We start from the raw sequence: 25,016 nt of genomic DNA, 5'->3' as shown, positions 1-25,016 counted from the left end.
TCCACAATTAAGGGAAAAATGGGAGAGAGACATAGGCCATATGGAGGATGTAGAGTGGGATAATGCTCACTCTATAAGTGCACAAATTCAATCAGAGTACACCAAGTTCAACTGTATATTGTGCACAGAGTGTACTTAACTATGGAGAAGCTGATGAAATTTGGGGGAAGAACCTCGGACAAGTGCCCGAAATGCAATAATGCTGTTGGGACGTTTTATCATTTGATATGGGAATGTCATATTACACAAAGGTTTTGGGAAGAAGTAAAATCTACCTTGGTGAACTTGGGGATAAATGAGAGCAGCCTCACGCCTGGATGCTGTTTGTTAAATATAAATGCTGCGAAATGGGAGGATAGGGTGTTTGTCATGAACTCCTGTGCAATAGCTAAAGTTATAATAGCTAGAACGTGGATGGCAAAGGACGCCCCGGAGTATGGGAAATGGAAGGCATTGATGGATTATACGGTATCTCATGAGAAACACCTTTATATTAATAGAAACACATTAAACAAATTTTATAAAATATGGCACAGATGGTTAATGAAGTGATCAATTGATATGATCCTTAATCCTTATTTTAACACTGAGTGGTGAGGTTTTACGGATAACAAGGGGGGTAACACAATGGTAATGTGGGATGGGGGGGAGGCGGGGAAGGGGTAAAAGTGAATGAGGGAGGTTCTGAGGGAGGGTCACAGGAATTGGGAGAGTCGGGGTTAGGGGAAGGGAGGCTTGGGTAGGGTGGGTAGTGTGGGGGGGGGCTTTGTTAATGGTTTAAGGGAGGGATAAGGGAGGTAGATTAATAGGGTGGGAGGGTGGGCAGGAAGGAGGAATAGATTGAGTGGGAGTCACATGGAGAATATAAGAAGAGGATTTAGAGTTATCACGTTAGTCGATAAAATAACAGTCACGTTTGTAACTAAGGACAAATTACTATTGTATAGTCCATAAATAAAAAAAAAAAAAAATTAATTAATGAAAAGGATGGATCGCGATCCATATAAGCCACCTAAAAGGTTCCAGACACGGGAGAGTTAGTAAACCCCTAGGTATGGGAAAAGTAGACTATGCACCCAGAATTGGATGGTACAAGATCTAGAGGAAACCTGATCAATAACCAGTTGAAAGATAGGTAGAGTGGTTAGCACTGGACGCATAGGGGGTGTGTTGGTATGTAATGTAATGTTTTATTGTATGATACAGCGATATTCTAATGTGAAGGACTATTGAAAACTTTGGATAAACGTAATGGAAATCCTATGTAAATATTTGTTTCTTCCAAGGTATCTTGGGCTTGTATGTATCACTGTATCATTGAAATGTATATGTAATGTCTTTGTCTTTTTGCAAAATTTAATAAAAAAAGCAAGTAAAATAAAAAAAAAAATCGGCAATATGCCGTGTTAAAACTGCAATGTGAAAGGGGCTTTAGATGGACAAAACCATGTGCACTGCAGGTGGGGCAGATGTTACTTGTTCAGAAAGAATTAGATTTGGGTGGGGTTTTACTTCAAAGTGAGATCCATATTGCAGTGTAAAAATAAAGCAGCCAGTATTTTTCCTGCACAGAAACAAAATAACTCACCCAAATCTAATTCTCTCTGCACATTTTACATCTGCCCCCCTGCAGGGCACATGGTTTTGTCCATCTAAGAAGGATTTTGTCAGAAAGAGTGAACTAGAATAAGGCCCTATGAGTGAATGTGCAATTCAGTAAGCGAGTACAAAAAATGTAGTAGTAGTAACCCACCACAGTAATGTTCTACCTGCATCAGCCATATAGTGAATGCTTTTGCCTATACCAGAAGCAGTAACTTTAGGCCTGGATGAATTTAAGTTTTATTAAAAATAGATTAACTGTTAGGATAAATAGTAAACATTTAAAAAACAAGTTTAATTATACTTCTTTCATGTGACACTTGGGGCGAGATGCAGCAAGATTTAAAATATGGCCAAACCTCAGAAAATGCAGTTTTTAAAGGTTTGGCCACTTACTGCATATCTACCAAGCCCTGGGATGTGATAGATTCTGTGACTTGGATGCAGAGGGAATGCCATCTTTATGCCCCTTTTCCACTGCAGCTCTTAAACGGTAAATTGCCGTTTTCCCCCCACTATTTACCGTTTAAGGTAAATATGCGCATGTCTACTGAGCGCCGTGCATATCAATGAGCCGCTCATTAAATATGCGCATATGTGATGAGCGGCTCATTGATATGCACGGCGCTCAGTAGACATGCGCATAGTGGGAACTATTAGTTCCCATCAGCTGCAGGGACTGCCCCGACGCTAAATGGACCCCAAATGGACCCTGCTGCACCACCAGCACAGTGCCCATGCGGGATGGACCCCGCTGCGTCCCCACTGCCCAGCATGCAGAGGGACCCAAAGTACTGTGCCCATTCCGGACCCCGCTGCCTCCTCAGCAGTGCGTGAACCCTGCTGCCCGGATCCCCCACGCAGGTAAGTATTAGGGGAGGGTGGGCACAGGGCAGGTACCAGGGGAGGGGGTGTATATTACTGGTTAATTACCATTTTGTAGCTTTCACAAGGGGTTCAATGTGAAAGGTACAAAAATGGTAATTAACCAGTACTATACCGTTTACTACGTGCAGTGGGAAAGGGGTTAAACCTGCTTTGACCCGTTTAATGAACCGTTTAAAAAAAACGGGTCAAAGCAGGTTTGGCAGGGGGAAAGCAGCATTAGATTGCAATGCTAATTAGAAGCCTATGGGCTTCCATTAACAATTCCCAGCTGACAGGGATCCAATCATATGCCTCCTATCACTCCCCTATGGCGATAATCACTAGACACATGCACAGATAGGACTCTGGGTCACAAAATGTGTAGGGTGGACATAGGATAGTATTTTCCTCTTTTACTGAACCAAAATATAAATTGTTTTACCATACCATGCAATACCAATATTATCAGTACAGCACATCAAAGAAAAGTTTTTGAAAATAGTTTCACTGTAAGGGTCTGTGCATGCTTAAAAATTTTTTACCTTAGTTAATAAGACATAAAATTAACTGCTGTATTTTTTTTTATTTCAGATTAAATAAAGTAGCTGATCTATATAAATTTGAAAGCCATTTAATTTTTTTACAAATAAGACTAGACAGGTGTCCATAGTACAAAATGTCTCAAACTTTAATTTCACTCTTGGCAAATTCCAGTGTAGTGAGTACTCTGCAACGCTTTCACATGTGCGTGAAAATAAACACTACAGACAGTGCCATATAAGCTTCTGTGGCAGCTAATTTCCTGTCTGTACCAGTTCTGTAGCACTCAGGTTATATACAGGAGATGAAGCAGAAGACAAAAAACACACTGTTCCTCTGCTTAGTATCTGAAATGAGGTACTTAAATTATACGCTTTTAGAGATTTAAGGGGAAATGTAATAGCCTGCGACTTGAGGGCAACGGCAACATTACGCCAAGTATACCCAATGGTTTTAAAGTGGTAATCATGGTAACCAGTTTCTTTTGTAACACCACCAAAATATTTATGTTCTTAAAATTGCTTTATGCATAAAGCTACAAGTTCTTTAACCCCTTCCCGCCCGCGGACGTACCTGTACGTCACGGCAGCGGGGTAGTTCGCGCACCTTGCCGTACAGGTACGTCCCCGCCGTGTCATGTCGCCTTGTCAAGTGACAAGGCGACATAGTATAGATGGCTGCTGTCATCAACAGCAGCCGATCGTGTCAGTGCGCCCGCGGACCAATCAGAGTGGTCCCGCCCCGCCGATCGCTGTGATTGGTCAGTCAGTCCTGACTACACCAATCACAGCCTTTCTATTGTAAAAGGGGTGTTTTGCTTCTCTTCCCGGGCTCTAACCCTCTCACTGTGTTAGAGCTTTGGAAGGAGAAGCTGTGTCAGAGCTGTGTCAGAGTTTAGGCTGTGTTTAGGCTGTGTGAAATTGCGCTGATCACCACAATACCCCTGCCTATATCACCCTCCCTGTGGTCATCTGTGCAGGGATCACCCTCCCTGTGGTCACCCCTGCCTATATCACCCTCCCTGTGGTCATCTGTGCTGGGATCACCCTCCCTGTGGTCATCTGTGCTGTGATCACCCTCCCTGTAGTCACCACCTAATTTTGTGTGTTGTGATCCGTATAATTTTTCTGTACCTTATCCGTACACCATAATTTTTCTGTGCGTTATTCGTACCCCATAATTTTTCGGTGCATTTGTACCCCATAATTTTTTATGTGCGTTACTCGTACCCCATAATTTTTCTGTGCATTTGTACCCCATAATTTTTTCTGTGCGTTATTCGTACCCCATAATTTTTCGGTGCATTAGTACCCCATAATTTTTTCTGTGCGTTACTCGTACCCCATAATTTTTCGGTGCATTTGTACCCCTTAATTTTTTCTGTGCGTTATTCGTACCCCATAATTTTTCGGTGCATTTGTACCCCATAATTTTTTCTGTGCGTTACTTGTACACCATAATTTTTCAGTGCATTTGTACCCCATAATTTTTCAGTGCATTCGCACACCATAATTTTTGCAGTGCATTTGCACATTGTCAGTGCTACAAAACCCCACACGTGTTGAAGCACCTCATAAATACATACACCAATAAAACTATGGCCCAACGAACATATACTGCCGAGGAGGCATACGAGTTTCTGGCCTCTGATACTGAGTCTGCTAGCGAGGATGAGACAAATTTCCGTTTGTCATCCTCTTCATCATCTAGTGACTCTGATGAACCCCCGAGGAGGCAACGCAGGACTCCCACTGCAGTAGTCGAGTCCTCTGACCCCACATGGACAACCCCTGAAAACTACGTACCCCAGGTCCCTGAGTTCACAGGGAATCCAGGAATACAATTTAATTCAGCAGGGTTCAGAGAGCTGGACTTTTTAAAAAAAAAATTTAGTGATGATTTAGTTGATCTAATGGTCACCCAGACTAATGTTTATGCCCAACAATTTATTGAGCAAAACCCCACCTCTAATTATGCCCAGCCCCGCAAGTGGACCCCTGTACATAAAAATGAAATGGTTATATTTTGGGGCCTTGTACTGTGCATGGGGCTAGTGAAGAAGCCCACGATTAGGTCCTACTGGAGCACAGACATCTTATACAATACACCAATGTTCCGTGTGGCTATGTCAAGGACCCGCTTCGAAGCGATCCTTAGGTTTCTCCATTATAGGGATAATGCACAGTGCCCACCCCGGGATGACCCCAATTATGACCGGTTATATAAACTTAGACCCCTAATAGACCATTTTAGTACCAAGTTTGCCCAGGCATACATCCCCGAGAAGCACATTTCAATAGATGAGTCCCTGGTACATTTCAAAGGGAGGCTCCAATTCCGCCAGTACCTGCCAAGTAAGAGGGCAAGGTATGGCGTGAAGATGTACAAGCTGTGTGAGAGTACATCAGGGTACACACACAAATTTAGGATATATGAAGGTAAAGACACAAAAATAGACCCCCCACAATGCCCCCCCTTACTCGGAATTAGTGGGAAGATAGTGTGGGATTTGGTGCACCCACTGCTGGACCAGGGATACCACCTGTACCTGGATAATTTCTATACCAGCGTCCCACTATTCAAAAGCCTCGCTTCCAGAAGTACTGTGGCATGCGGCACTGCACGGAAAAATAATAGAAGCCTCCCTAGGTCGCTGCTTGGGCAAACACTTAGAAGGGGCGAGAGCAGGGCATTATGCAGCGACAATGTACTGTGTGTCAAGTATAGGGACAAGAGAGATGTCCTTATCTTGACAACAGTGCATGGCCATAGCAGCACCCCTGTCCCAGTGCGGGGCACAAGTACCGAAACTACAAAACCCAACTGCATTTTGGATTATAATAGGTACATGGGGGGGGTCGACCTGTCAGATCAAGTGCTGAAGCCTTACAGTGCTATGAGAAAAACAAGGTTCTGGTATAAAAAATTAGCTGTACACATAGTACAAATGGCACTGTACAACGCATTTGTACTACATCGATGTGCAGGCCAAAGGGGGACATTCCTGGATTACCAAGAGGCAGTAATAAAGGCCCTTATTTTTGGCAACCAGGAACAGGGGGGCCCTAGTACTTCTGGAAGCGAGGCCTCGCGAATTGTACCAGGGCAACATTTTCCGAGTGAAGTCCCCCACACTGGAAAGAAAGGAAGGTCCCAGAAACGATGTAGAGTATGCTACAAAAAGGGGATAAGAAAGGACACAACTTACCATTGTGAAACCTGCCCCACACAACCAGGCTTGTGTATCAAAGATTGTTTTAAGATATATCACACTTCCCTTGAATTTTAATGTACTCCACACAGCTTGTACAAAGAGCCGCATGCCATTACCTTCCCTTCTGAGTCTTGCCATGTGTCCAAACAGAAATTTACAAACACATATATGCTATTGCCATACTCAGGAGAAAAAGCACCCCATAATATGTTACACAATTTCTCCTATTAACCCTTGTGAAAATGGCACATTTTGATCTAAAGTTACATATTAATGTAAAAAATTAGTTTTTTTTTTTATTTTCACAGCCCATAACAATTTGACAAAACACCAGTGGGGTCAAAATGCTCACTACGGCCGTAAGTGAGTTCCATGAGGGGGGCTAGTAACAAAAAGGTATCACTTGCTTGGGATTTCCACTGCACAGGTACAATATGGGCTCTGCAAATGCAAGATGGCGCCCGAAAACCATTCCAGCAAACTCTATGATAAAATGGCACTCCTTCCCTTCTGAAGCCTGCTGTCTGCCCAAATAGCGTTTTACAACCATATATGGGGTATTGCCATACTCAGGAGAAATTGTGTAACAAATTTTGGGGTGCTTTTTCTACTATTGCCCTTTGTGGAAGTATAAAATTATGGGGTGAATCTACAAATTAATGGAAAAAATTAAATTTTTCATTTTCACGTATCGATGCCTAACAATTTGACAAAACACCAGTGGGGTCAAAGTACTCACTATACCCATAGATGAGTTCCTTGAGGGGTGTAGTTTACAAAATGGTATCACTTGTTGGGGTTTTTGACTGCTCTGATACAACAGGGGTTCTGCAAATGCAACATGGCGCATGAAAACCATTCCAGCAAAATCTGCGCCAAAAACGCCAAATGGTGCACCTTCCCTTCTGAAGCCTGCTGTCTGCCCAAATAGCGTTTTACAACCATATATGGGGTATTGCCATACTCAGGAGAAATTGTGTAACAAATTTTGGGGTGCTTTTTCTACTATTGCCCTTTGTGGAAGTATAAAATTATGGGGTGAATCTACAAATTAATGGAAAAAATGACATTTTTCATTTTCACGTATCGATGCCTAACAATTTGACAAAACACCAGTGGGGTCAAAGTACTCACTATACCCATAGATGAATTCCCTGAGGGGTGTAGTTTGCAAAATGGGGTCACTTGTGGGGGGGTTCCACTGTATTGGTGCTTCGGGGGTCTTGCTAATGCGACATAGCACCCACCAACATTCCACCAGAATCTGAGCTGCAAAATCCAAAAATCACTCCTTCCCGTCTGAGTCCTGCCATGCACCCAACTGGTATTTTTTGGTCACATGTGAGGCATTGCCGTACTCGGGAGAAATTGGGCCACAGATTTTGGGGTGCTTTTTCTCCTTCATTCCTTGTTAAAATGACAAATTTTGAGCCAGAACTGCATTTTTGTGTAAAAAAATGTAATTTTTCATTTTCACTGCCCAGTTGTATCAAAATTGGTGAAACCCCTGGGGGTTTGAAATGTACACTATACCCCTAGATGAATTCCCTGAGGGGTGTACTTTGCAAAATGGGGTGACTTGTGGGGGGGTTCCACTGTATTGGTGCTTTGGGAGTCTTGCTAATGCAACATGGCACCCACCATTCATTCCACCAAAATCTGTGCTGCCAAATCCAAAAATCACTCCTTCCCTTCTGAGTCCTGCCATGCACCCAACTGGTATTTTTTGGTCACATGTGAGGCATTGCCGTACTCGGGAGAAATTGGGCCACAGATTTTGGGGTGCTTTTTCTCCTTCATTCCTTGTTAAAATGACACATTTTGAGCCAGAACTGCATTTTTGTGTAAAAAAATGTAATTTTTCATTTTCACTGCCCAGTTGTATCAAAATTGGTGAAACCCCTGGGGGTTTGAAATGTACACTATACCCCTAGATGAATTCCCTGAGGGGTGTACTTTGCAAAATGGGGTGACTTGTGGGGGGGTTCCACTGTATTGGTGCTTTGGGAGTCTTGCTAATGCAACATGGCACCCACCATTCATTCCACCAAAATCTGTGCTGCCAAATCCAAAAATCACTCCTTCCCTTCTGAGTCCTGCCATGCACCCAACTGGTATTTTTTGGTCACATGTGAGGCATTGCCGTACTCGGGAGAAATTGGGCCACAGATTTTGGGGTGCTTTTTCTCCTTCATTCCTTGTTAAAATGACACATTTTGAGCCAGAACTGCATTTTTGTGTAAAAAAATGTAATTTTTCATTTTCACTGCCCAGTTGTATCAAAATTGGTAAAACCCCTGGGGGTTTGAAATGTACACTATACCCCTAGATGAATTCCCTGAGGGGTGTACTTTGCAAAATGGGGTGACTTGTGGGGGGGGTTCCACTGTATTGGTGCAACGTAGCACCCACCATTCATTCCACCAAAATCTGTGCTGCAAAATCCAAAAATCACTCCTTCCCTTCTGAGTCCTGCCATGCACCCAACTGGTATTTTTTGGTCACATGTGAGGCATTGCCGTACTCGGGAGAAATTGGGCCACAGATTTTGGGGTGCTTTTTCTCCTTCATTCCTTGTTAAAATGACACATTTTGAGCCAGAACTGCATTTTTGTGTAAAAAAATGTAATTTTTCATTTTCACTGCCCAGTTGTATCAAAATTGGTGAAACCCCTGGGGGTTTGAAATGTACACTATACCCCTAGATGAATTCCCTGAGGGGTGTACTTTGCAAAATGGGGTGACTTGTGGGGGGGTTCCACTGTATTGGTGCTTTGGGAGTCTTGCTAATGCAACATGGCACCCACCATTCATTCCACCAAAATCTGTGCTGCCAAATCCAAAAATCACTCCTTCCCTTCTGAGTCCTGCCATGCGCCCAACTGGTATTTTTTGGTCACATGTGAGGCATTGCCGTACTCGGGAGAAATTGGGGCACAGACTTTGGGGTGCTTTGTCTCCTTCATTCCTTGTGAAAATGAAAAATTTTGAGCCAGAACTGCATGTTTGTGTAAAAAAAATGTAATTTTCCATTTTCACATCCCAGTTGTACCAAAATTGGTGAAACCCCTGGGGGTTTGAAATGTACACTATACCCCTAGATGAATTCCCTGAGGGGTGTAGATTGCAAAATGGGGTGACTTGTGGGGGAGGTTCCTAACTTTTAGCACTTATGGTGCCTAGAAACCTACATGGTGCCTAAAAAAAAATCTCATAAAAAGGAGGCTCCAAAATCAAGTAGGTGCTCCTTCTATTATGAAGCCTGTGGTTTGGTCAACGTGCACACTAGGGCCACATATAGGATATTTTTGAAAACAAAAGAATTGGGGGAATCAATTTATAGTCACATTTCTCTAGTAAAATCTACTGTATTCGTTAGAAAAATGTATTAAAATTGAAACTCTGCAAAAAAAAAGAAATTTTGAAATTTCACCTACACTTTGTTTTAATTCCTGTGAAACACCTAAAGGGTTAACAAACTTCCAAAATGCTGTTTTGAATACTGTGAGGGGTGCAGTTTTTGAAATGGCATCATTTATGGGGGTGTCTCACATACAAGTCCCTCAAAGTCACATCAGAACTGAACTGGTCCCTAAAAAAATCAGTGTTTGAAATTTTCTTGAAAATTTGAGAATTTGCTAGTCATATTTGAAGCCTCCTAGTGTCCAAAAAAATGAAAAGGAGGTTGAAATAATGATTGCAACATAAAGTAGACATATGGTCTTTGTTAGTTATTAACTATTTTGAGTGGTATGATTATTTGTCTCACACGCAGAAAATGTGACATTTTGCATATTGCTAAATTTTCCATTTTTTCACGATATTTTGGTATTTTTCACAAAAAAACACAGACTGTATCGCCCAAAATTTACCACTAACTTGAAGTACAATGTGTCACGAGAAAACAATCTCAAAATCACTGGGATAAGTAAAAGCAAAAAAAAGTTATCCCCACTTAAGTGAGACATGTCAGATTTGAAAAAAAGGGCTCTGTCATGAAGGCACAAACTGGCTCTGTCATGAAGGGGTTAAAGGTCCATACACATGCAGTTTTGAATGTCGCTCAAAACAGCATGTTTGAACGGCTTTTAGCTCAAAGCCGTCCAGTGTGTATGCCCCGGCGATGAACGGTGAGCTCTGCCCATACAAGCTGGGCATAGTCGCCCAGTGTGTATGGACCTTAAGTCTGAAACAAAACAGCAGCCTTAATGCCCATACACATTCAACGATATTGGTCACAATATCTTCAGAAAGGACTTTCTGAATGGTATTGTGAACAATATCGTCCAGTGTGTACGCTGTGCATCGCTAACAATGCGTGCTCCCATGTGTCGTTAACGACCCCCTCCCCCATCCAAGCATGTTCGGACTAGGGAGGACATAGTTAACGGCGGCCATGCTGTGGCTGCAGCATGACCGTCGTTCCCCCTGCTGCCGTCACCCATCTCGTGTGCGGCAACGGCAAGTGTGTGTGAAATTGCTGCTGCCAGTCCCCACCACCGCCAATATCCTAACATTTTAAGGTGTGTGGGGCTTTATTTTAGCAGCTAAATCATATATTGTCTAAAACTGGGCACTTTAAAGTGACAAATGAGTGTAGCATAAAGCAACATTTAAATGGTTTAATGGTTAGCATTACTGCCTTACAGCACTGAGGTCATGGGTTCAATTCCCACCATGGCCTAACTAATGTGGAGTATATTCTCCAAGTGCTTGCAAAGGTTAACTATACTGGTAGGTTAATTGGCTCCCAACAAAATTAACCCTAGAATGTCTACGCGTTTACGTGTGGTAGGGAATTATAGATTGATTGTAAGCTCCACCTGGACAGAGACCTATGTGAATATTCATATACTGCAGCGTTGCCGACTTTTGGGCTGCCCTCTCCGGGAGAGGGCAGCCAGCAGCAGGAGGTAGGGGCGTGGCTGAACGCTGTGATGAAAAAAAGGGGCGGAGCCAGAGTCAGATCTCAACAACAACAAAAAAAAACCATGTAATTTCAGCAGAAGCAGAATACGCTCACCGCTGCTTGTGCCATTTCTCCCGCTGCCACTGCTCTCCATGCTTCAAGCCACTGTGTAATGAGTAGCTTCTGTATCCAGCGCTACTCACAGAGCCCCGCTGTGGCTTTCATTTACACATAGGGCAGGACGTCGCGCTAGTAGGACCCAGCGCATCATGACTTGCGCATGCGCAGTCCGACTTTTTAGCTTGCAGGTTGAATACCCGGGAGGATCCTGGGTATTTCCGTGAGACCGGGAGAATGGGGCAAAAACCGGGAGACTCCCGCAAAATCCGGGAGGGTAGGCAACCATGATATACTGTATTCTCTCTGTAAAGTGCTGCGGAATATGTGTGCATTATACGAATAACTAGTAATAAATAAATAATGCATTTGGACTGATGTATAAATTTAAGTTAAATACACATTAAAACTTTACCATTTGGCAGAAAGTGGGTTTTCAAGGCAAAAGTTTTCAAGGCAAAAGTCCCAGATAGCAGCAGTGATGGACAATAGGTTAAGTACTAATAACCTACTAGTACTAAAGTGTGTTTAAGATGATCATTTTGTGGAAGTAAATTAGTCATACAACTCAGATACATACTTGTCAGTAGCAACGATGAAGCAACACCCCCCCCCCTCCCCCAAAAAAAAAAAACACAACAAAGTGTTATGGCAATATAATATGCACAGTGAATTTATCTTTGTTCATTTAAACAACATAAAGATGAGTAGAGCTCCCCCTATAGGCATCCCCTATGTATCTCTTTACAAAGGGAACCCAAGTTTTCATTCACCCTATGAAGTGAAGTGGAATCTGGGCCCTTATTCTGGTTCACTCGCAATGGCATTTTCCTTCTCATATGGACAAAACCATGTGCACTGCAGGTGGGGCAGATGTAACTTTAGAATTAGATTTGTATGGGATTTTACTTCAAAATGAGATCTATATTGCAGTGCAAAAATAAAGGAGTTGATAATTTCTCTGCACAGAAACAAAATAACTCACCAAAATCTAACTCTTCCTGCACATGTTACATCTGCCCCACCTGCAGTGCACATGGTTTTGTCCATTTGAGAAGGAATTTGCCATGGCAAGTGAACCAGTATAAGGGCCCTGATACACTGATTGCCTGACTAGGAAAGGTCTAACTAGGGGCCTAGGGACTAGACTGACCCACAGCTATTCGCTAATAAAGTGCATTTGCTCTTTTATTAAAGAAAAAAATGAGGTCCAGCCACATGATTTTGGTTTCAAAGAATTAGCTTCTCTTTTATTAGCCACAGAGAGCTGAAACACAAAAGGTACTTGCAAGTTGACTGCAACTGCATGCACAGACTTAAAGGTGGATACTTCTCATAAGCTGGGTTTTACGCGTTTATATGACCACATCTGTATGATTGGTTCCATAGCGGTCATTAGTATTACTGAACACTTGCACTAGCTGTATTATTGGTGTGAAAGATACATCTGGAAGTAGACAGCTTCACATACACACAACTGTGCATTTACACTTTCTTGATAATATACCCTCTATCTGCCCTCACTAAAATTAGTTTACAAGTGAACACCCAGTTATGTCCTTTAAGCTACAAATAGTGATGTATAGAAGTTGTATTAGGGATAGCCATCAACACTGATGCCACCACTGCTTTGCATCAAAGGTATGAAACTATCGATGGTCTCAGACATGAATGCACTTCCCTAATATGGGTGGTAGGCTAATTTGGAAAGGGGAACTAGACTAAGTAGCTGTCCAATCAGGGAAGGAGGCAGGACTGAGTGGCATTGGCCACTGCTGACCAGTGGTGGTAAATGGCCATCCCTAAAGTTGTATATGACTCAACCTCAACAACATCCCTAAGTTGAGCACTATGCAGTGAAGTATGCGCAGTGATGAGATAACACCCAAGATATGTCCACAAAACTATTTTACATTCAACTATAGAATTTACAGCAGCCGTAATTGGGACAAAAGTGCAATATTGTGTAAATTTGGTCTAAAACCAACCCGTGAAGGATGACAGATCTGTTGTCGTCGCCAGCTTTAAACGCCGCAGCAATGGCACCTCACACCCTTCGCATTTTATACGATAGACCCATATCATTGGTGGTGCGGGGCTTATGCCAATTACTTTCATTATATTGTTCATTTCTGCATTGAGGGGACAATTTATCAATTTACCAATTGATCAATTCTGTGTAGTTTTCCCACATTATCTGTATCAGATCATACCTAGCCGCCTTTATAATAAAATGATTAATGATTGTAAGTTTTATTTATATAGCGCACTTTCTCCAACAGGATTCAAGGAGCTTTGGAAGCTGTAATTATACAATGTGAACGTCATCGGGTTCGCCTGCACTATTTATTTGCTGTTATACACAAACAAGCGATAACATCCCAATGTTACAAAATTAAACCGACTGTTTTAAAATCTTATACTACAATGGAAGTTAGAAGCACCAGTTGAGTGTAAGCTCTTCTACCTAGACGCTGAAAGCTGCACACTGGAACAGATTTGGATAGTTATGAACTAGAATTGCCCCGTTCAATGCTCCATTCACAAAATACACATATTCTTCTCCTGCAGCATATGGCTTTTAGCTGCATGATGCATTCAACCATTAGGAATAGCATATAGGGAAATATGAGCATACTGTACAGTACAAGCCGATTGGAAGTTACCTATACTCTGTGTGCGCTGACTGAGAACTAGCAGTGAAAGAAGAAACGTTTCTGCAACAAAGAGAACAATGCAAACTTCTCTTCTCAGCACAATAGAGACTTACTTTTGTGGCCGGCTGGCTCTGATCCTCAGGTGGGCTGGGAGCACTCAGTAGCCTCTGGTGCTGGCACTGCAGTGTACAGTTGGTGGGAGTGAGAACTCCGAGGCACACGCGTGTCTGCCGCCTGCTGCTGCTACTACTACTATTACAGTACTGCTGCAGGAGAATCAGTTACTACTCACAGAGGAAATGACTAAAGCCTTAATTCCTTAAGGTGCGGCTATCTGCACACACACACTGCCAGGCCACATCCCACCCAGTGTGTGCTGTGCTGCTGCTATGTGTGTGTGTGTGACAGGGGCGGGACGCGGGGTGTGACAATGTCCAGACTGTACCTGTAATTTGCAGCTACCTATTCAAAATGGTAAAATATGGTTTATTATGTGCCCACTTTACCAGCATATTTCATGCTAAAATTATTGTTGGGGTAGACAAAATACAAGTGGGTCTTATGCAGGTCACTCCCCTCTTTTGATTTTACAGTAGTTGTGACCCAAGATTCATTAACCCTTGCAAAACTGAATGTCTGAATAAGAATCTGGAGATCAAGTAATACTATGTTCATGCTGTCAGTGTGAATAATACCCCGTTCTCACTGCAAGGCAAATTACCGGGTCTAGCATGTCGACCCGGTATTTTGCCTTTTAACACAGGTTTTTTTGCATTGTGAACTTTCTGCATAGCCGGATCTGATACACTGGTAAAACCCTTCTCTTTACCCGTGTTTGAGATCCGGGTATGCAGACACAGGTTGACCCGTTCACACTGCAAAAAAAAAACATGTTAAAAGGCAAATTACCGGGTAGAACTGCTTCACCCGGGAATTTGCCTAGCGGGTCCGCCGCCACCGCTCTGCCGGGTAAATGCCATGTAGTTCACACATGCAGTGTGAACACTGCATAACCTGACTTTTACCCTGCATTTAAATCGGGGACTGCAGAGCTGGACCCCTGTTCTCACTGCTAGACATAGTACAGTTCTACCCAGTAATTTGCCTTTTTACTCAGGATTTTTTGCAGTGTGAACGGGTCAACCTGAGTCAGCATACTCTGGTCTGCAACCCAGGTAAAAAACAGGGTTGGAGACCTGGGAATTTTGACCTGGGTTGATTTGTTCAATCCCCCAAAAAATGCCATATATCTGTGAACAATATTGTTTACAGACATATCGGGTATACACATCCACCTAAATGTGTTCCCAGATTTATGCATAGTGCATCTTGATCACTCCCACTTTTACTATACCATTAGTTGGCTACTGTGATCTGCTCACATTTATTTGATATCTGATAAAATTAAAAGCAGATTCCCATTTGATTTTTTAAAGAGTAAGACAGCATATGCAGTGCCCAACGTGTTCTTAGAGTCTCAAACTCTTGTGCGTCTCAGTAATTCTTGCGGCAGGGTACGGCAACCCTGCCTGTGTCCGCTTCGGGGAGACGGGGTTAGGGGTTCGGTAGCACGTGCGTCTTGTGCACAAAGGGGGGTGCGGCCGCAAATGCATCTCATGCACAATAAAGGACGCATTTGCCAGTGCTCCATGTTACATACTGGCAAATGCCTCCTTTTCAAACCCCCACTATCCACGCCAGCCTGGAGCGTGGCGAGCGCAGCAGGTCGGGAGGACGCGTAACGCGTCCCCTCGCAGGACGCGAGAAAACATTCACACCTGGCATATCATACATCTGAAACAGTAATGACGACATGTGTTAACTGGAAACTGGATTTTAGTGAACAATAAAGAAGAAAAAAAAACAATGAACAATGTTCAATAATAGCAAATAACAAGTCCAAGAAACTATAAAAACAGTAATTCTTCACTTTCCTCATTCCTTTCAAATGCAGCTGATGTTGATGCAGCTGCATCAACATTTGTATCGGATGACTTGTCGGCTGTTGGGACCAGAGTTAGTGCGTGTAAAATGTGCAGGAAAGCGTTCTATCTGCACCATGGGTTTTGCGCCAAATAAATTCCTGCTGGTAGGAGTCATGGTATTGATGTGCAGTACCCCTCTGTCTCTTGTTCCTCCGCTTGCATGTGCCCCAGAGCCTTTTAATATTTTGGGTATGAACCCCAGTGTCTGGGTCCACAAAATTGTAGCGGGTGGTTGATGCGTGCATGATAGTACCCTGTCTGCTCAAGTTGTTGTGTGTTGTACGCGCGCCAACAGTCTGAGTATATGGTGGTACCTGGTTCAATATGCATCTGGATGGCAGACATCAGGGTGCTGGCGTCACCACTGGCCACTGGTGTTACAAAACATTCACTTGTCTTACGGGATATGCCACCAAAGAGCCACTGCTGAGGCAGGACACGTCAAACATGATTTTTGCGCTGGACAAATAAACTTTCATCCACCTCAACAATTTTGCCAGGTCCACCAATCCGGCATTGGGGCTGCGACACCAAATCGAGGGTACACGCCTCCCGCATAAGGTTGTTGTAAATTACTGCGTTTTTTTGGGAAATCATGAGGTGGCGCTCACAAAATGTAATGCTTGTCAGCTCCTCTGCCCAAGAAAATATGAAGCGCAGAAGGGTCATAAATGTCAGGTGACATCGCTAAATCATTGTGCGGCCCAGAGACTGACCTTCTTGCCACAGCTTCTTATGTGGCAGCACCACATCCGCTCCTTTACATTAAGCCTCATAGGATGCCTGTTGACACAGGTCTGTGTCTCTGCCAGCAAGTGGTGGCATTGTAAAAACTCCACCGACTCCTCCTTAAAGATGGTCAATGCTTCGGCAGCCATAACTGACACAATGAAATAAGTGGTGGTAGAATGCTGACGGATTACGCTAACTGCGTAACGCTGACTGACTAAGCTAACTACGTAAGCTCTGGCTAGCCGCGAATATACTGACTATGCTGACTACGCGCTAACTGCATAACGCTGACTGACTACGCTAACTACGTAAGCTCCGGCTAGCCGCTCTGTGGTACGCTGATTCTGACAGGGATGCTGACTACGCTAACTATGCTGGCCGCAGGAACAACATTTTAATAAGTGAGCAAAACAAGTACCAAAATCCCACAGTGTAGTTTTCTGGTAGAAGATCAGATGAAAATGACAAGTTTAGCAAACTTATATTTTTGATCAACTTCACCAGATTCCCACCTGAATCAATTGGTTGTAACTATGATAAAAATCTCTTATGCTCAACCTATCTTCAGATTCAGACTTTAACCCCTTTAGGAAGAGTGTGAGAACCAATTAGAGAGTTATGACTTAGCTGCTGTCTATGCTCCATTACATTTAGAAAAACCTATTAACGCCTCCTGACACTGGTCTTTGTGAGAGGAGGTAAAGTTTATGTAATACAGTCAGAACCAATCAAGCTTATATCTTTCACCACTGGAATGGCCAATAACGTCATGCATTCACTGGCTGTGGCAGCAATAGCATTCAGACAACTAAACTAGGGTTTAAATTACAAGGGTATAAGGAGGGTATAAAACAAGTATAAAAACTGGATATAAATGTGTACTACAAACTATGAGAAAAGTTGTTTTATGAGTAAGGTTGTGATGATTTTTTTTAGCACTACAAATGAAAACTAATTTCAGAAAACAAAAAAACAAAATATAATTTACAAACTGCAGTAAATGCAAATATTTAAGGATATATTATAGAGATGAGCGTGTCTGGATTTCGGGAAACCGGACACCCCCAAACACCCCCCCTATCCGAACGCGTTCACAAGCCTGTTCGGGTTTTCCCGCCCAGAGAGATGGACAAAACCATGTGCACTGCAGAGGGGCAGATTTAAAATGTGCAGAGAGAATTAGATTTGGGTGAGTTATTTTGTTTCTGTGCAGGGTAAATACTGGCTGCTTTATTTTTACACTGCAATATATATCTCACTTTGAAGTAAAACCCCACCCACATCTAATTATCTCTGCACAAGTAACATCTGCCCCACCTGCAGTGCACATGGTTTTGTCCATCTAAGAAGGATTTTGTCAGAAAGAGTGAACTAGAATGAGGCCCTATATGTATATAAGGACAGCCGGGCGGGCGCCATGTTCACTCCAGTCTAGGAGATTGAACAGTGTGCACGTCTGGCTGTCTTCCCTGGTGCCCGCCCGCATGCTCACTCTCCCACCCAACCTGCGTGGTGTAGTAGTTTTAACTACTACACTGCTGATAGTGACAAAGCTGCTACAGACAGCAAAACGCGTAGGTGCATTTCAAACGGGACTCTGATCATCAGCACCCTTGTTACATCTATTTTGAGTTGGAGACCAGCGCATTTGCCTCTTATTTGGGACACTAGCTCACAATATAAAGTGGACTGGCCCTTTCACCACCATCCGTGGCAAAGTACCATCTTGGAGGCACGCCACCTCCTTAAAGAAGCCCGGTTACAATCCTGTGGACAACAAGTGGCAATAGCACTGGAGTGTTCCCCAATTGTTTGGATTACAAAAAACCTATCCAGGACCCTCTACAAACTTTGGGATAATTCCCTAAAGGACTGGCACATACTTCTCCATAAATTGGGTGACTATCGATTCATTGTCCATTATTTTTAATCTTTTTATATTTCTTGCTACATTTTATATGTTATAATTAAATATTTTTTTTATTATCCACACCTGACCACTTCTACTTAATTTAAGTTTTAATTATTTGTTTAATAATACTAGTGTAATCGCCCACTTTGTTTATTGTATGGGGGGTGACTACCCCATTATATAGATTGCTGCTGTAAGCCAAGCACACTCATACGAAGCACCTATAAAATCGATATAGTTTTCTATATCCTTTTTTTCCTTGCGGATATTGACAACTTGCATGGTGTAGTAGTTTTAACTACTACACTGCTGATAGTGACAAGTTCAACCTGCGTGGTGTAGTAGTTCTACACTGCTGTTAGTAACAACCTGCGTGGTGTAGTAGTTTTAAAGGTGCTCATACACGCCCGCGATGCGTGCTTTGAGGTGCGCGCTCCCGCGGCACCTCATCGCACAGTACAAAAAGTATGTGCTGCACATGTGCTGCACATACTTTTTGTACTTGATTTTCATTGCATCGCATGCACAAGGCATGCACAATGCGATGCAATGGATGCTATTTTAGCCCAGAACGCACGCCGGGATCAGAGCATGTATGGGCACCTTAACTACTACACTGCTGATAGTGACAACCTGCTGAGTCTGACTGTGTTAGTGTAATGAAGTGAAGTGTGGTGGTACACTGACAGAGTCTGGGCTGTATATTATATATTTATCCCTGTAGTCTGTGCCTGTGCCTCATGGCCAATAAAGTTGATTCTGATATACATTGAATTACCTGTCCTCCAGTGTCCAGTCCCACTTCCTACCACCAAATTCCTTAATAATAATCCTTTTACATTTTTCTGTGTCTGATGCTGTGTGACTAAGCTGGAACAGGGTACTACAAGTCTCACCTCACCTGTGCAGGTCAGTGCAAAATAAATTGCAAAATATCATTTTTATTTTAGAATAATTAGAATAGAATAATGTTTTGTGTCTGCTGCTGTGTGTGTAAGCCGGGAGAGGCAACTACAAGTCTCACCTCAAATGTGCAGGCCACCTGTCGGTGCAAATTGCAAAATATAATTTCTATTTTTCAATAATAAAGGGGTTACTGACTTCTTAATAATCCTTTTAAAATTTTCTGTGTCTGCTGCTGTATGACTGTTAGCTGGGACAGGGTACTACAAGTCTCACCTCACCTGTGTGCACACCGGTGCTGCAAAATAATCGGTGCTGCAAAAAAATCAATCTAATTTTTTTGGACAATAAGGATTACTGACTTAAATAAATTCCTTAAAATCCTTTTCAATTTTTCTGTGTCTGCTGCTGTGTGACTGTTATCTGGGACAGGCCAGGGTAGTACAAGTCTCAACTCACCTGTGTGCACACCACACATCAGTGCTGCAAATTAATAAATCATTCTTTTTTTACAATAATGGTTACTGAAGTAAATAATAATCCTTTTAAATTTTTCTGTGTGTCTGTTGCTGTGTAGCTGTACTCCAGAAAGATAATGGAGAACCAAAATATGGAGGCTCCAATAGTACAAGAACCACTTCCTTCCTGTGCTGAAGCTGCTGCCCCTAGTCAAGACATAGAACATGATGATGAAATGCCATCAACGTCTTCTACCAATGCCAATGGCTAATGTCATCATCGAGGGCATGTGAAATCCAAAAAAGGCAAAGTTTAGTATGTTTAAGAAAATTTTTTATGTATATCCTTGGTGGAGAAACGTAAGCTTGCCAATATGCCATTTACCACACAAAGTGGCAAGGAACGGCTAAGAGCCTTGCCTATGCTCTTGACTAGTGGTCCAGCTTCACACGACAATCACAGCCCTCCTCCTCCTTCCCCCCCTAGAAATGTAAAGAGAGTTAAGCTGTCAAACAGACAGCAAACAACTCAGCCTTCTAACAGACACAGTATCACAAATCCCAAAGAAGAGTCCAAGGGTGTTGGTGGTTGCGAAGCCTGACCTTCCCATCACTTTACGAGAAGAGGTGGCTCCTTCCACCATTTGCAGCACGCCCTCTTCATACGCTGGAAGGATCACCCACAGTCCAGTTCCTGATTTTGAAGTTGTCAATGTTGTACACCAAGAGGAGGAAATTGATGTAGCTGGCGCTGAGGAGAAAGTTGATGAGGAGGAGGATGTTGCTGATGGTGATGACATATCACAATAGCAGACCCAGATTTAAAGTAAGGCAAGGCCAATATTATTTTAATGGAACCCTGCGCTAATCTAAATATTGCACCATATACTGAAATCATAAGTGCCAGACAAGGATTAAAAATGGTGGCTGCTTCTCACACCTATCCTGCTACTGAATCACACGTACTGTAGATAGGGTGTTACAGGTGTCTCCGGGGAGTCATTATGCAGTGTTAATTGAAGCACTGTACTTTACAACATGTACATGACTATGTCACATTCACAGACACACTGTAATGCAGATGACGATATTCCGAATATTATTCCGGGAGCCCGCCACTGCTGCTCTCACCCTGCATCACACAACCAGACGCCGTTGGAAGACAACCTAAAAAGTAACAGGAGCGTGCAGGAGATGCTTGTGGTGGCCCGCAAAATTGCTGGACACTTTTGCCGTTCTGCCACTGCCTGCCTCCTCAACCTGCCCTGCCATCACCTCAAACAAGAGGTTGTGACGCGCGGGAACCCCACCCTATTTGCTGCAGAGGATGGAGGAGCAGCAAAAGGCCATTCAAGCCTACACAGCCACCAACGACAAAGGCAAAGGAGCGGGGCTGCACCTGACTCAAGTGCAAGTGCATATACTAAAGGAGATATAATAAGGAAGGGGGGGGGGGTTATGTTTGGCCAGTAGGTTCCGCTCCTTTGCAGCTCTGCAGAGCAGCTATTACATTCATTGGCTTCTCTTTTTGACTCGTGTAAGAAACCCTTGGCCATTGACAATGTATTTGTGTGTTGCTTCCGCTCGACTAACTTGCTGGAAAATTTATTTTGGAATTTCCGAGCAGATCTCAGTGCGGCCCAAATCATCCGCTGCTCCTTGGCTATATGTACAGTATTTAAATACCAATCAACCAATGATTTAAAATCAGCTAACATGGCATCCAAAAGTGCTAGGCACAGAGCCAAGCGGTGTAAGACTTCCTGAGCCAAGTCTTTGAGCAAATGTGTAGACTTTGGACGATCAAGCTATATATAGTGGGGTTATCGTTTAGTAAACTGCTTGTAAGTCAGCTTGTAAGTCTCGCCTAACTTGATGGAAAACACAAAGTTGCTGAATTTCTTTTGGATGCTCCGAGTAGATCTCAGTGCGACCTAAGTCATCTGCTGCCCCTTGGCTATATGTATTTAAATACTCATCAAACAATGATGTAAAATTAGCTAACATGGCATCCAACAGTGCTAGGTGGTGTAAGACTTCCAGAGCCAATTCTTTCAGCAAATATGTAGACATTGGACAATCAAGCCATATATTGGGTTAACCTTTATTAAAGTTTGCTTGTAAGTCAGGAATAAAACTTGTGAATAGGGCATGTTGAGATGTCGGGTCAAACATTCCTTAAGTGAACACATACGATTAGGAAGGAAGCCCCCGGTTTCCATGAAGAAGAGGTATACTTCTCCTACCTTTGTATAAAAAACATTGCAGAACCACCCCATATTGGTGGGACTAGACATCCCCAAGCCAGCGACAGTCATGGACCACATTTAGAATTCTTTTGTCATTAAGCACCATTTGTAGCCCGTTTCTGAAAACTCCAGACCCCAAGAGTAGGACATCAAAAAGATAAACGCATTTTCATAGCCACCTGCAGCCAGCACACCTTTCCATGGCGACAAAAGTTCAGTCCCACTGCACCTAAGCTCAGGACTATCTGGCTCTTTATATGTAGAATTGCAGGACCAAGCATAGGCTGAAACTGGTCTATCAAAACATAGTCTGCATCTTCATCCTCAACTGCCCGTTTAATGGACTATAGGATACTGTCATGCATCCCATGCGGTGCAGGTTGATAAGGCTCTCTCACTTCCCCGGCAGGTTTCCCAGCATCTTCAGTGCTCTCTTGTGATAAGGTTTTATCTCTTTCATTAGCTGTATTTTCTGGCTCTTGACTTGAAGGACCAGACGATTCTTCTCAGTTCCACTTTCAGAATGGAAAGCCCAAAGAGGATTTTTGTTCCAGACACTTCTTTCCCAGTTGCTAAATCCTTAACTTTTCTTAAAGTGATTGTACGGCTCGCATCAATACTCAATGACACACCCTGAAAGCATCTATTGGTGGTTGTAAATTTGATATTCTTCATAATGACCTTCGTTAGGAAGCTGGTATCAGTTACTATGTCCATGATAAATTGTATTACGGGCACAGGACCGAGCACAGCACACACCGCCGGCAGCAACTGCAAACAACCACACCTCCTAAAGACATTTTATCACAAATTCCCAAGAAGAGTCATAGGGTGTTGGTGATTGCGATGTCAGACCTTCCCATCACTGTGGTGGAGGATTACTTTGGTGACAGCATACAAGTAGACATGTCAGAAAGTCCTTACCTGTACTGGCAGGACAAAAAAGTCAAACTGGCTCTATTTTACCTGAGTTGTCCCCCCTCCAGTGTGTACTCTGAGTTTTTAGTGCAGCAGGGAACCTGGTCAGTGCGCAGTGTAGGAGGTTGCTTCCGCAAAATGTAGAGAAGATGATGTTCATCAAAATGAATTGGATAAGGACGACATCTTGCCTCTATAGAGCTAGTTTGTGGGGAGAGGTGACTTGCTTCATTTCTTGTGGGCCCGAACAAACCAATCATTTCAGCCACAGTCGTGTGGCAGACCCTGTCGCTGAAATGATTGGTTTGTTAAAGTCTGCATGTCCTATTTACGCAACATAATGGTGGGTGGGAGGGCCCAAGGACAATTCTATCTTGCACCTTTTTTTCGCCATTATGTGCTTTTTGAGGCCTAGGCCTTGAGCCATCCTGTCTGCTGCTGCAGTGCCACACCTAGATGAGCCACGTGTTTGTGCCACCCACTTTTGTGGCATAGCATAGTTATCCAGCTACCTCAGTGCAACCTTTTGCCTTAAAAAAAATATTGTGAGGTGTGAGGTGTTCAGAATAGACTGGAAATGAGTGGAAATTAATGATATTGAAGATAATAATAGCGTAGGAGCAAAAAAAGGCCAGCCCTGCATGGGACACCTCAGAAAACCACATTTGATGTTTTTGATTTGCATGGTCCTAAAAGTTATGCATTTTGGGCGTAATCCAGACCTGATCGCTAAACAGCCTTACTAACAGGTCAGCGCCGCCCTGCCAAACACAGCACCACTGCATTCATCTGCCAACTGCCATGTTACAGGCTGTGTTTGACAAATTACAGATAGAAGATGCTTGATTGGTAGATTATCTCTCTACTGTTTATCTTTCTCCAAGCTTTGATAAATATCCCTCATAGTGTTTATCTTAAACATGCCTGTTTAGAACCATCTTGCAAATTTTAGTATATATAATTCTCACCTATATTTAGATATTTTAATTTACTGATATTTCTTTTCTATCCTTCATATGCAAAAAGCTGCTGGGAAAAAAAGTTTTGAAACATGAAACCCACAGGGTCTATGTTTTACTTTAGCATACCTCCCAACTTTCATTGGTGGTCCAGTGGGACCTTTGCATGGGCGTGGCTTTGTGGTGAGGGGGCGTGGCCTTCAAATTGCAAGCCGCAACCCGTTTTGCCGCTGCTGCCCTTCTGCTTGCAGGGAATAGATGCTGTGGGCATGCGGTGGCAGCGGGGACTCCTAGCTACCCCCCAGCGCAGGACACTGCAAAAGACCGTGACGTTCCTGCGGTAAACGGGACAGTTGGGAGGTATGCTTTACACAGAAAAACACCCAAAGTTGAGTGTATTGGAGGAGCACCCTCTTACTACCAATCTTTTACTGTTCCCATAGTTCAGTTTTTTTCATAAATAGAGATGTTTAAGTATCAAACACAATTCTTTCTAGCACCAAAACCTAAAAACAAGAAGCATAGCATATAATATTACCTGTATTTGAGTTTTTTCTAATAACAATTTACAGGGTTCAGAACACCCAGTTGTGCTCTTATTTGTTTTAGTTAAGTCACATCCACATCCACATAATGTAAAAAAAATTATAGTCCTGAGATCTAAAAGGTTAAAGAAAAAAACAGAAAAAAGTACTACGTCACATGATTTCCCACAAATTGGGATTAGAGCCTATAAACAAGTTTGTTTCCCACTGGAATTCCCTAAAGAGTATGTTGTAATTCTGTAGACATGGGACCTGCTGATCTAAGAAGGGATTCAATTTACTTAAATGCTGAAAAGCGCTTAATGTCTACAAACATTAGTATTAACAACAATCTCTTGCCCCTTAGAATGAACAATACATTAAAAACATAAATCCCCCCAATGAGCTAATAATATTAATAAATATAATAATAGTAATAATAATACTTTAAAAAGCACACTTATTTTAGA

At 42.8% G+C, this 25,016-nt stretch overlaps 1 protein-coding gene across 1 annotated transcript in view; it reads right to left on the bottom strand.

Annotated features, from left to right (window-relative positions):
* FHL3 (four and a half LIM domains 3) overlaps positions 1-14,257 on the bottom strand; it is a 79,064-nt gene extending 64,807 nt beyond the window's left edge. Inside the window, exon 1 of the mRNA XM_083173570.1 lies at positions 14,020-14,257. The gene's annotated coding sequence lies outside the window, so the exon portion shown is untranslated. The remainder of the gene's footprint in view (positions 1-14,019) is intronic.
* Positions 14,258-25,016: the final 10,759 nt, after the last annotated feature.

This window comes from Crinia signifera, chromosome 2, assembly GCF_055691185.1.
Source record: "Crinia signifera chromosome 2, ASM5569118v1, whole genome shotgun sequence".
NCBI classification, from domain to species: Eukaryota; Metazoa; Chordata; class Amphibia; order Anura; family Myobatrachidae; genus Crinia; species Crinia signifera.
Note: the sequence above shows the minus strand (reverse complement) of the source record. Positions and strands in the feature narration are given on the sequence as shown.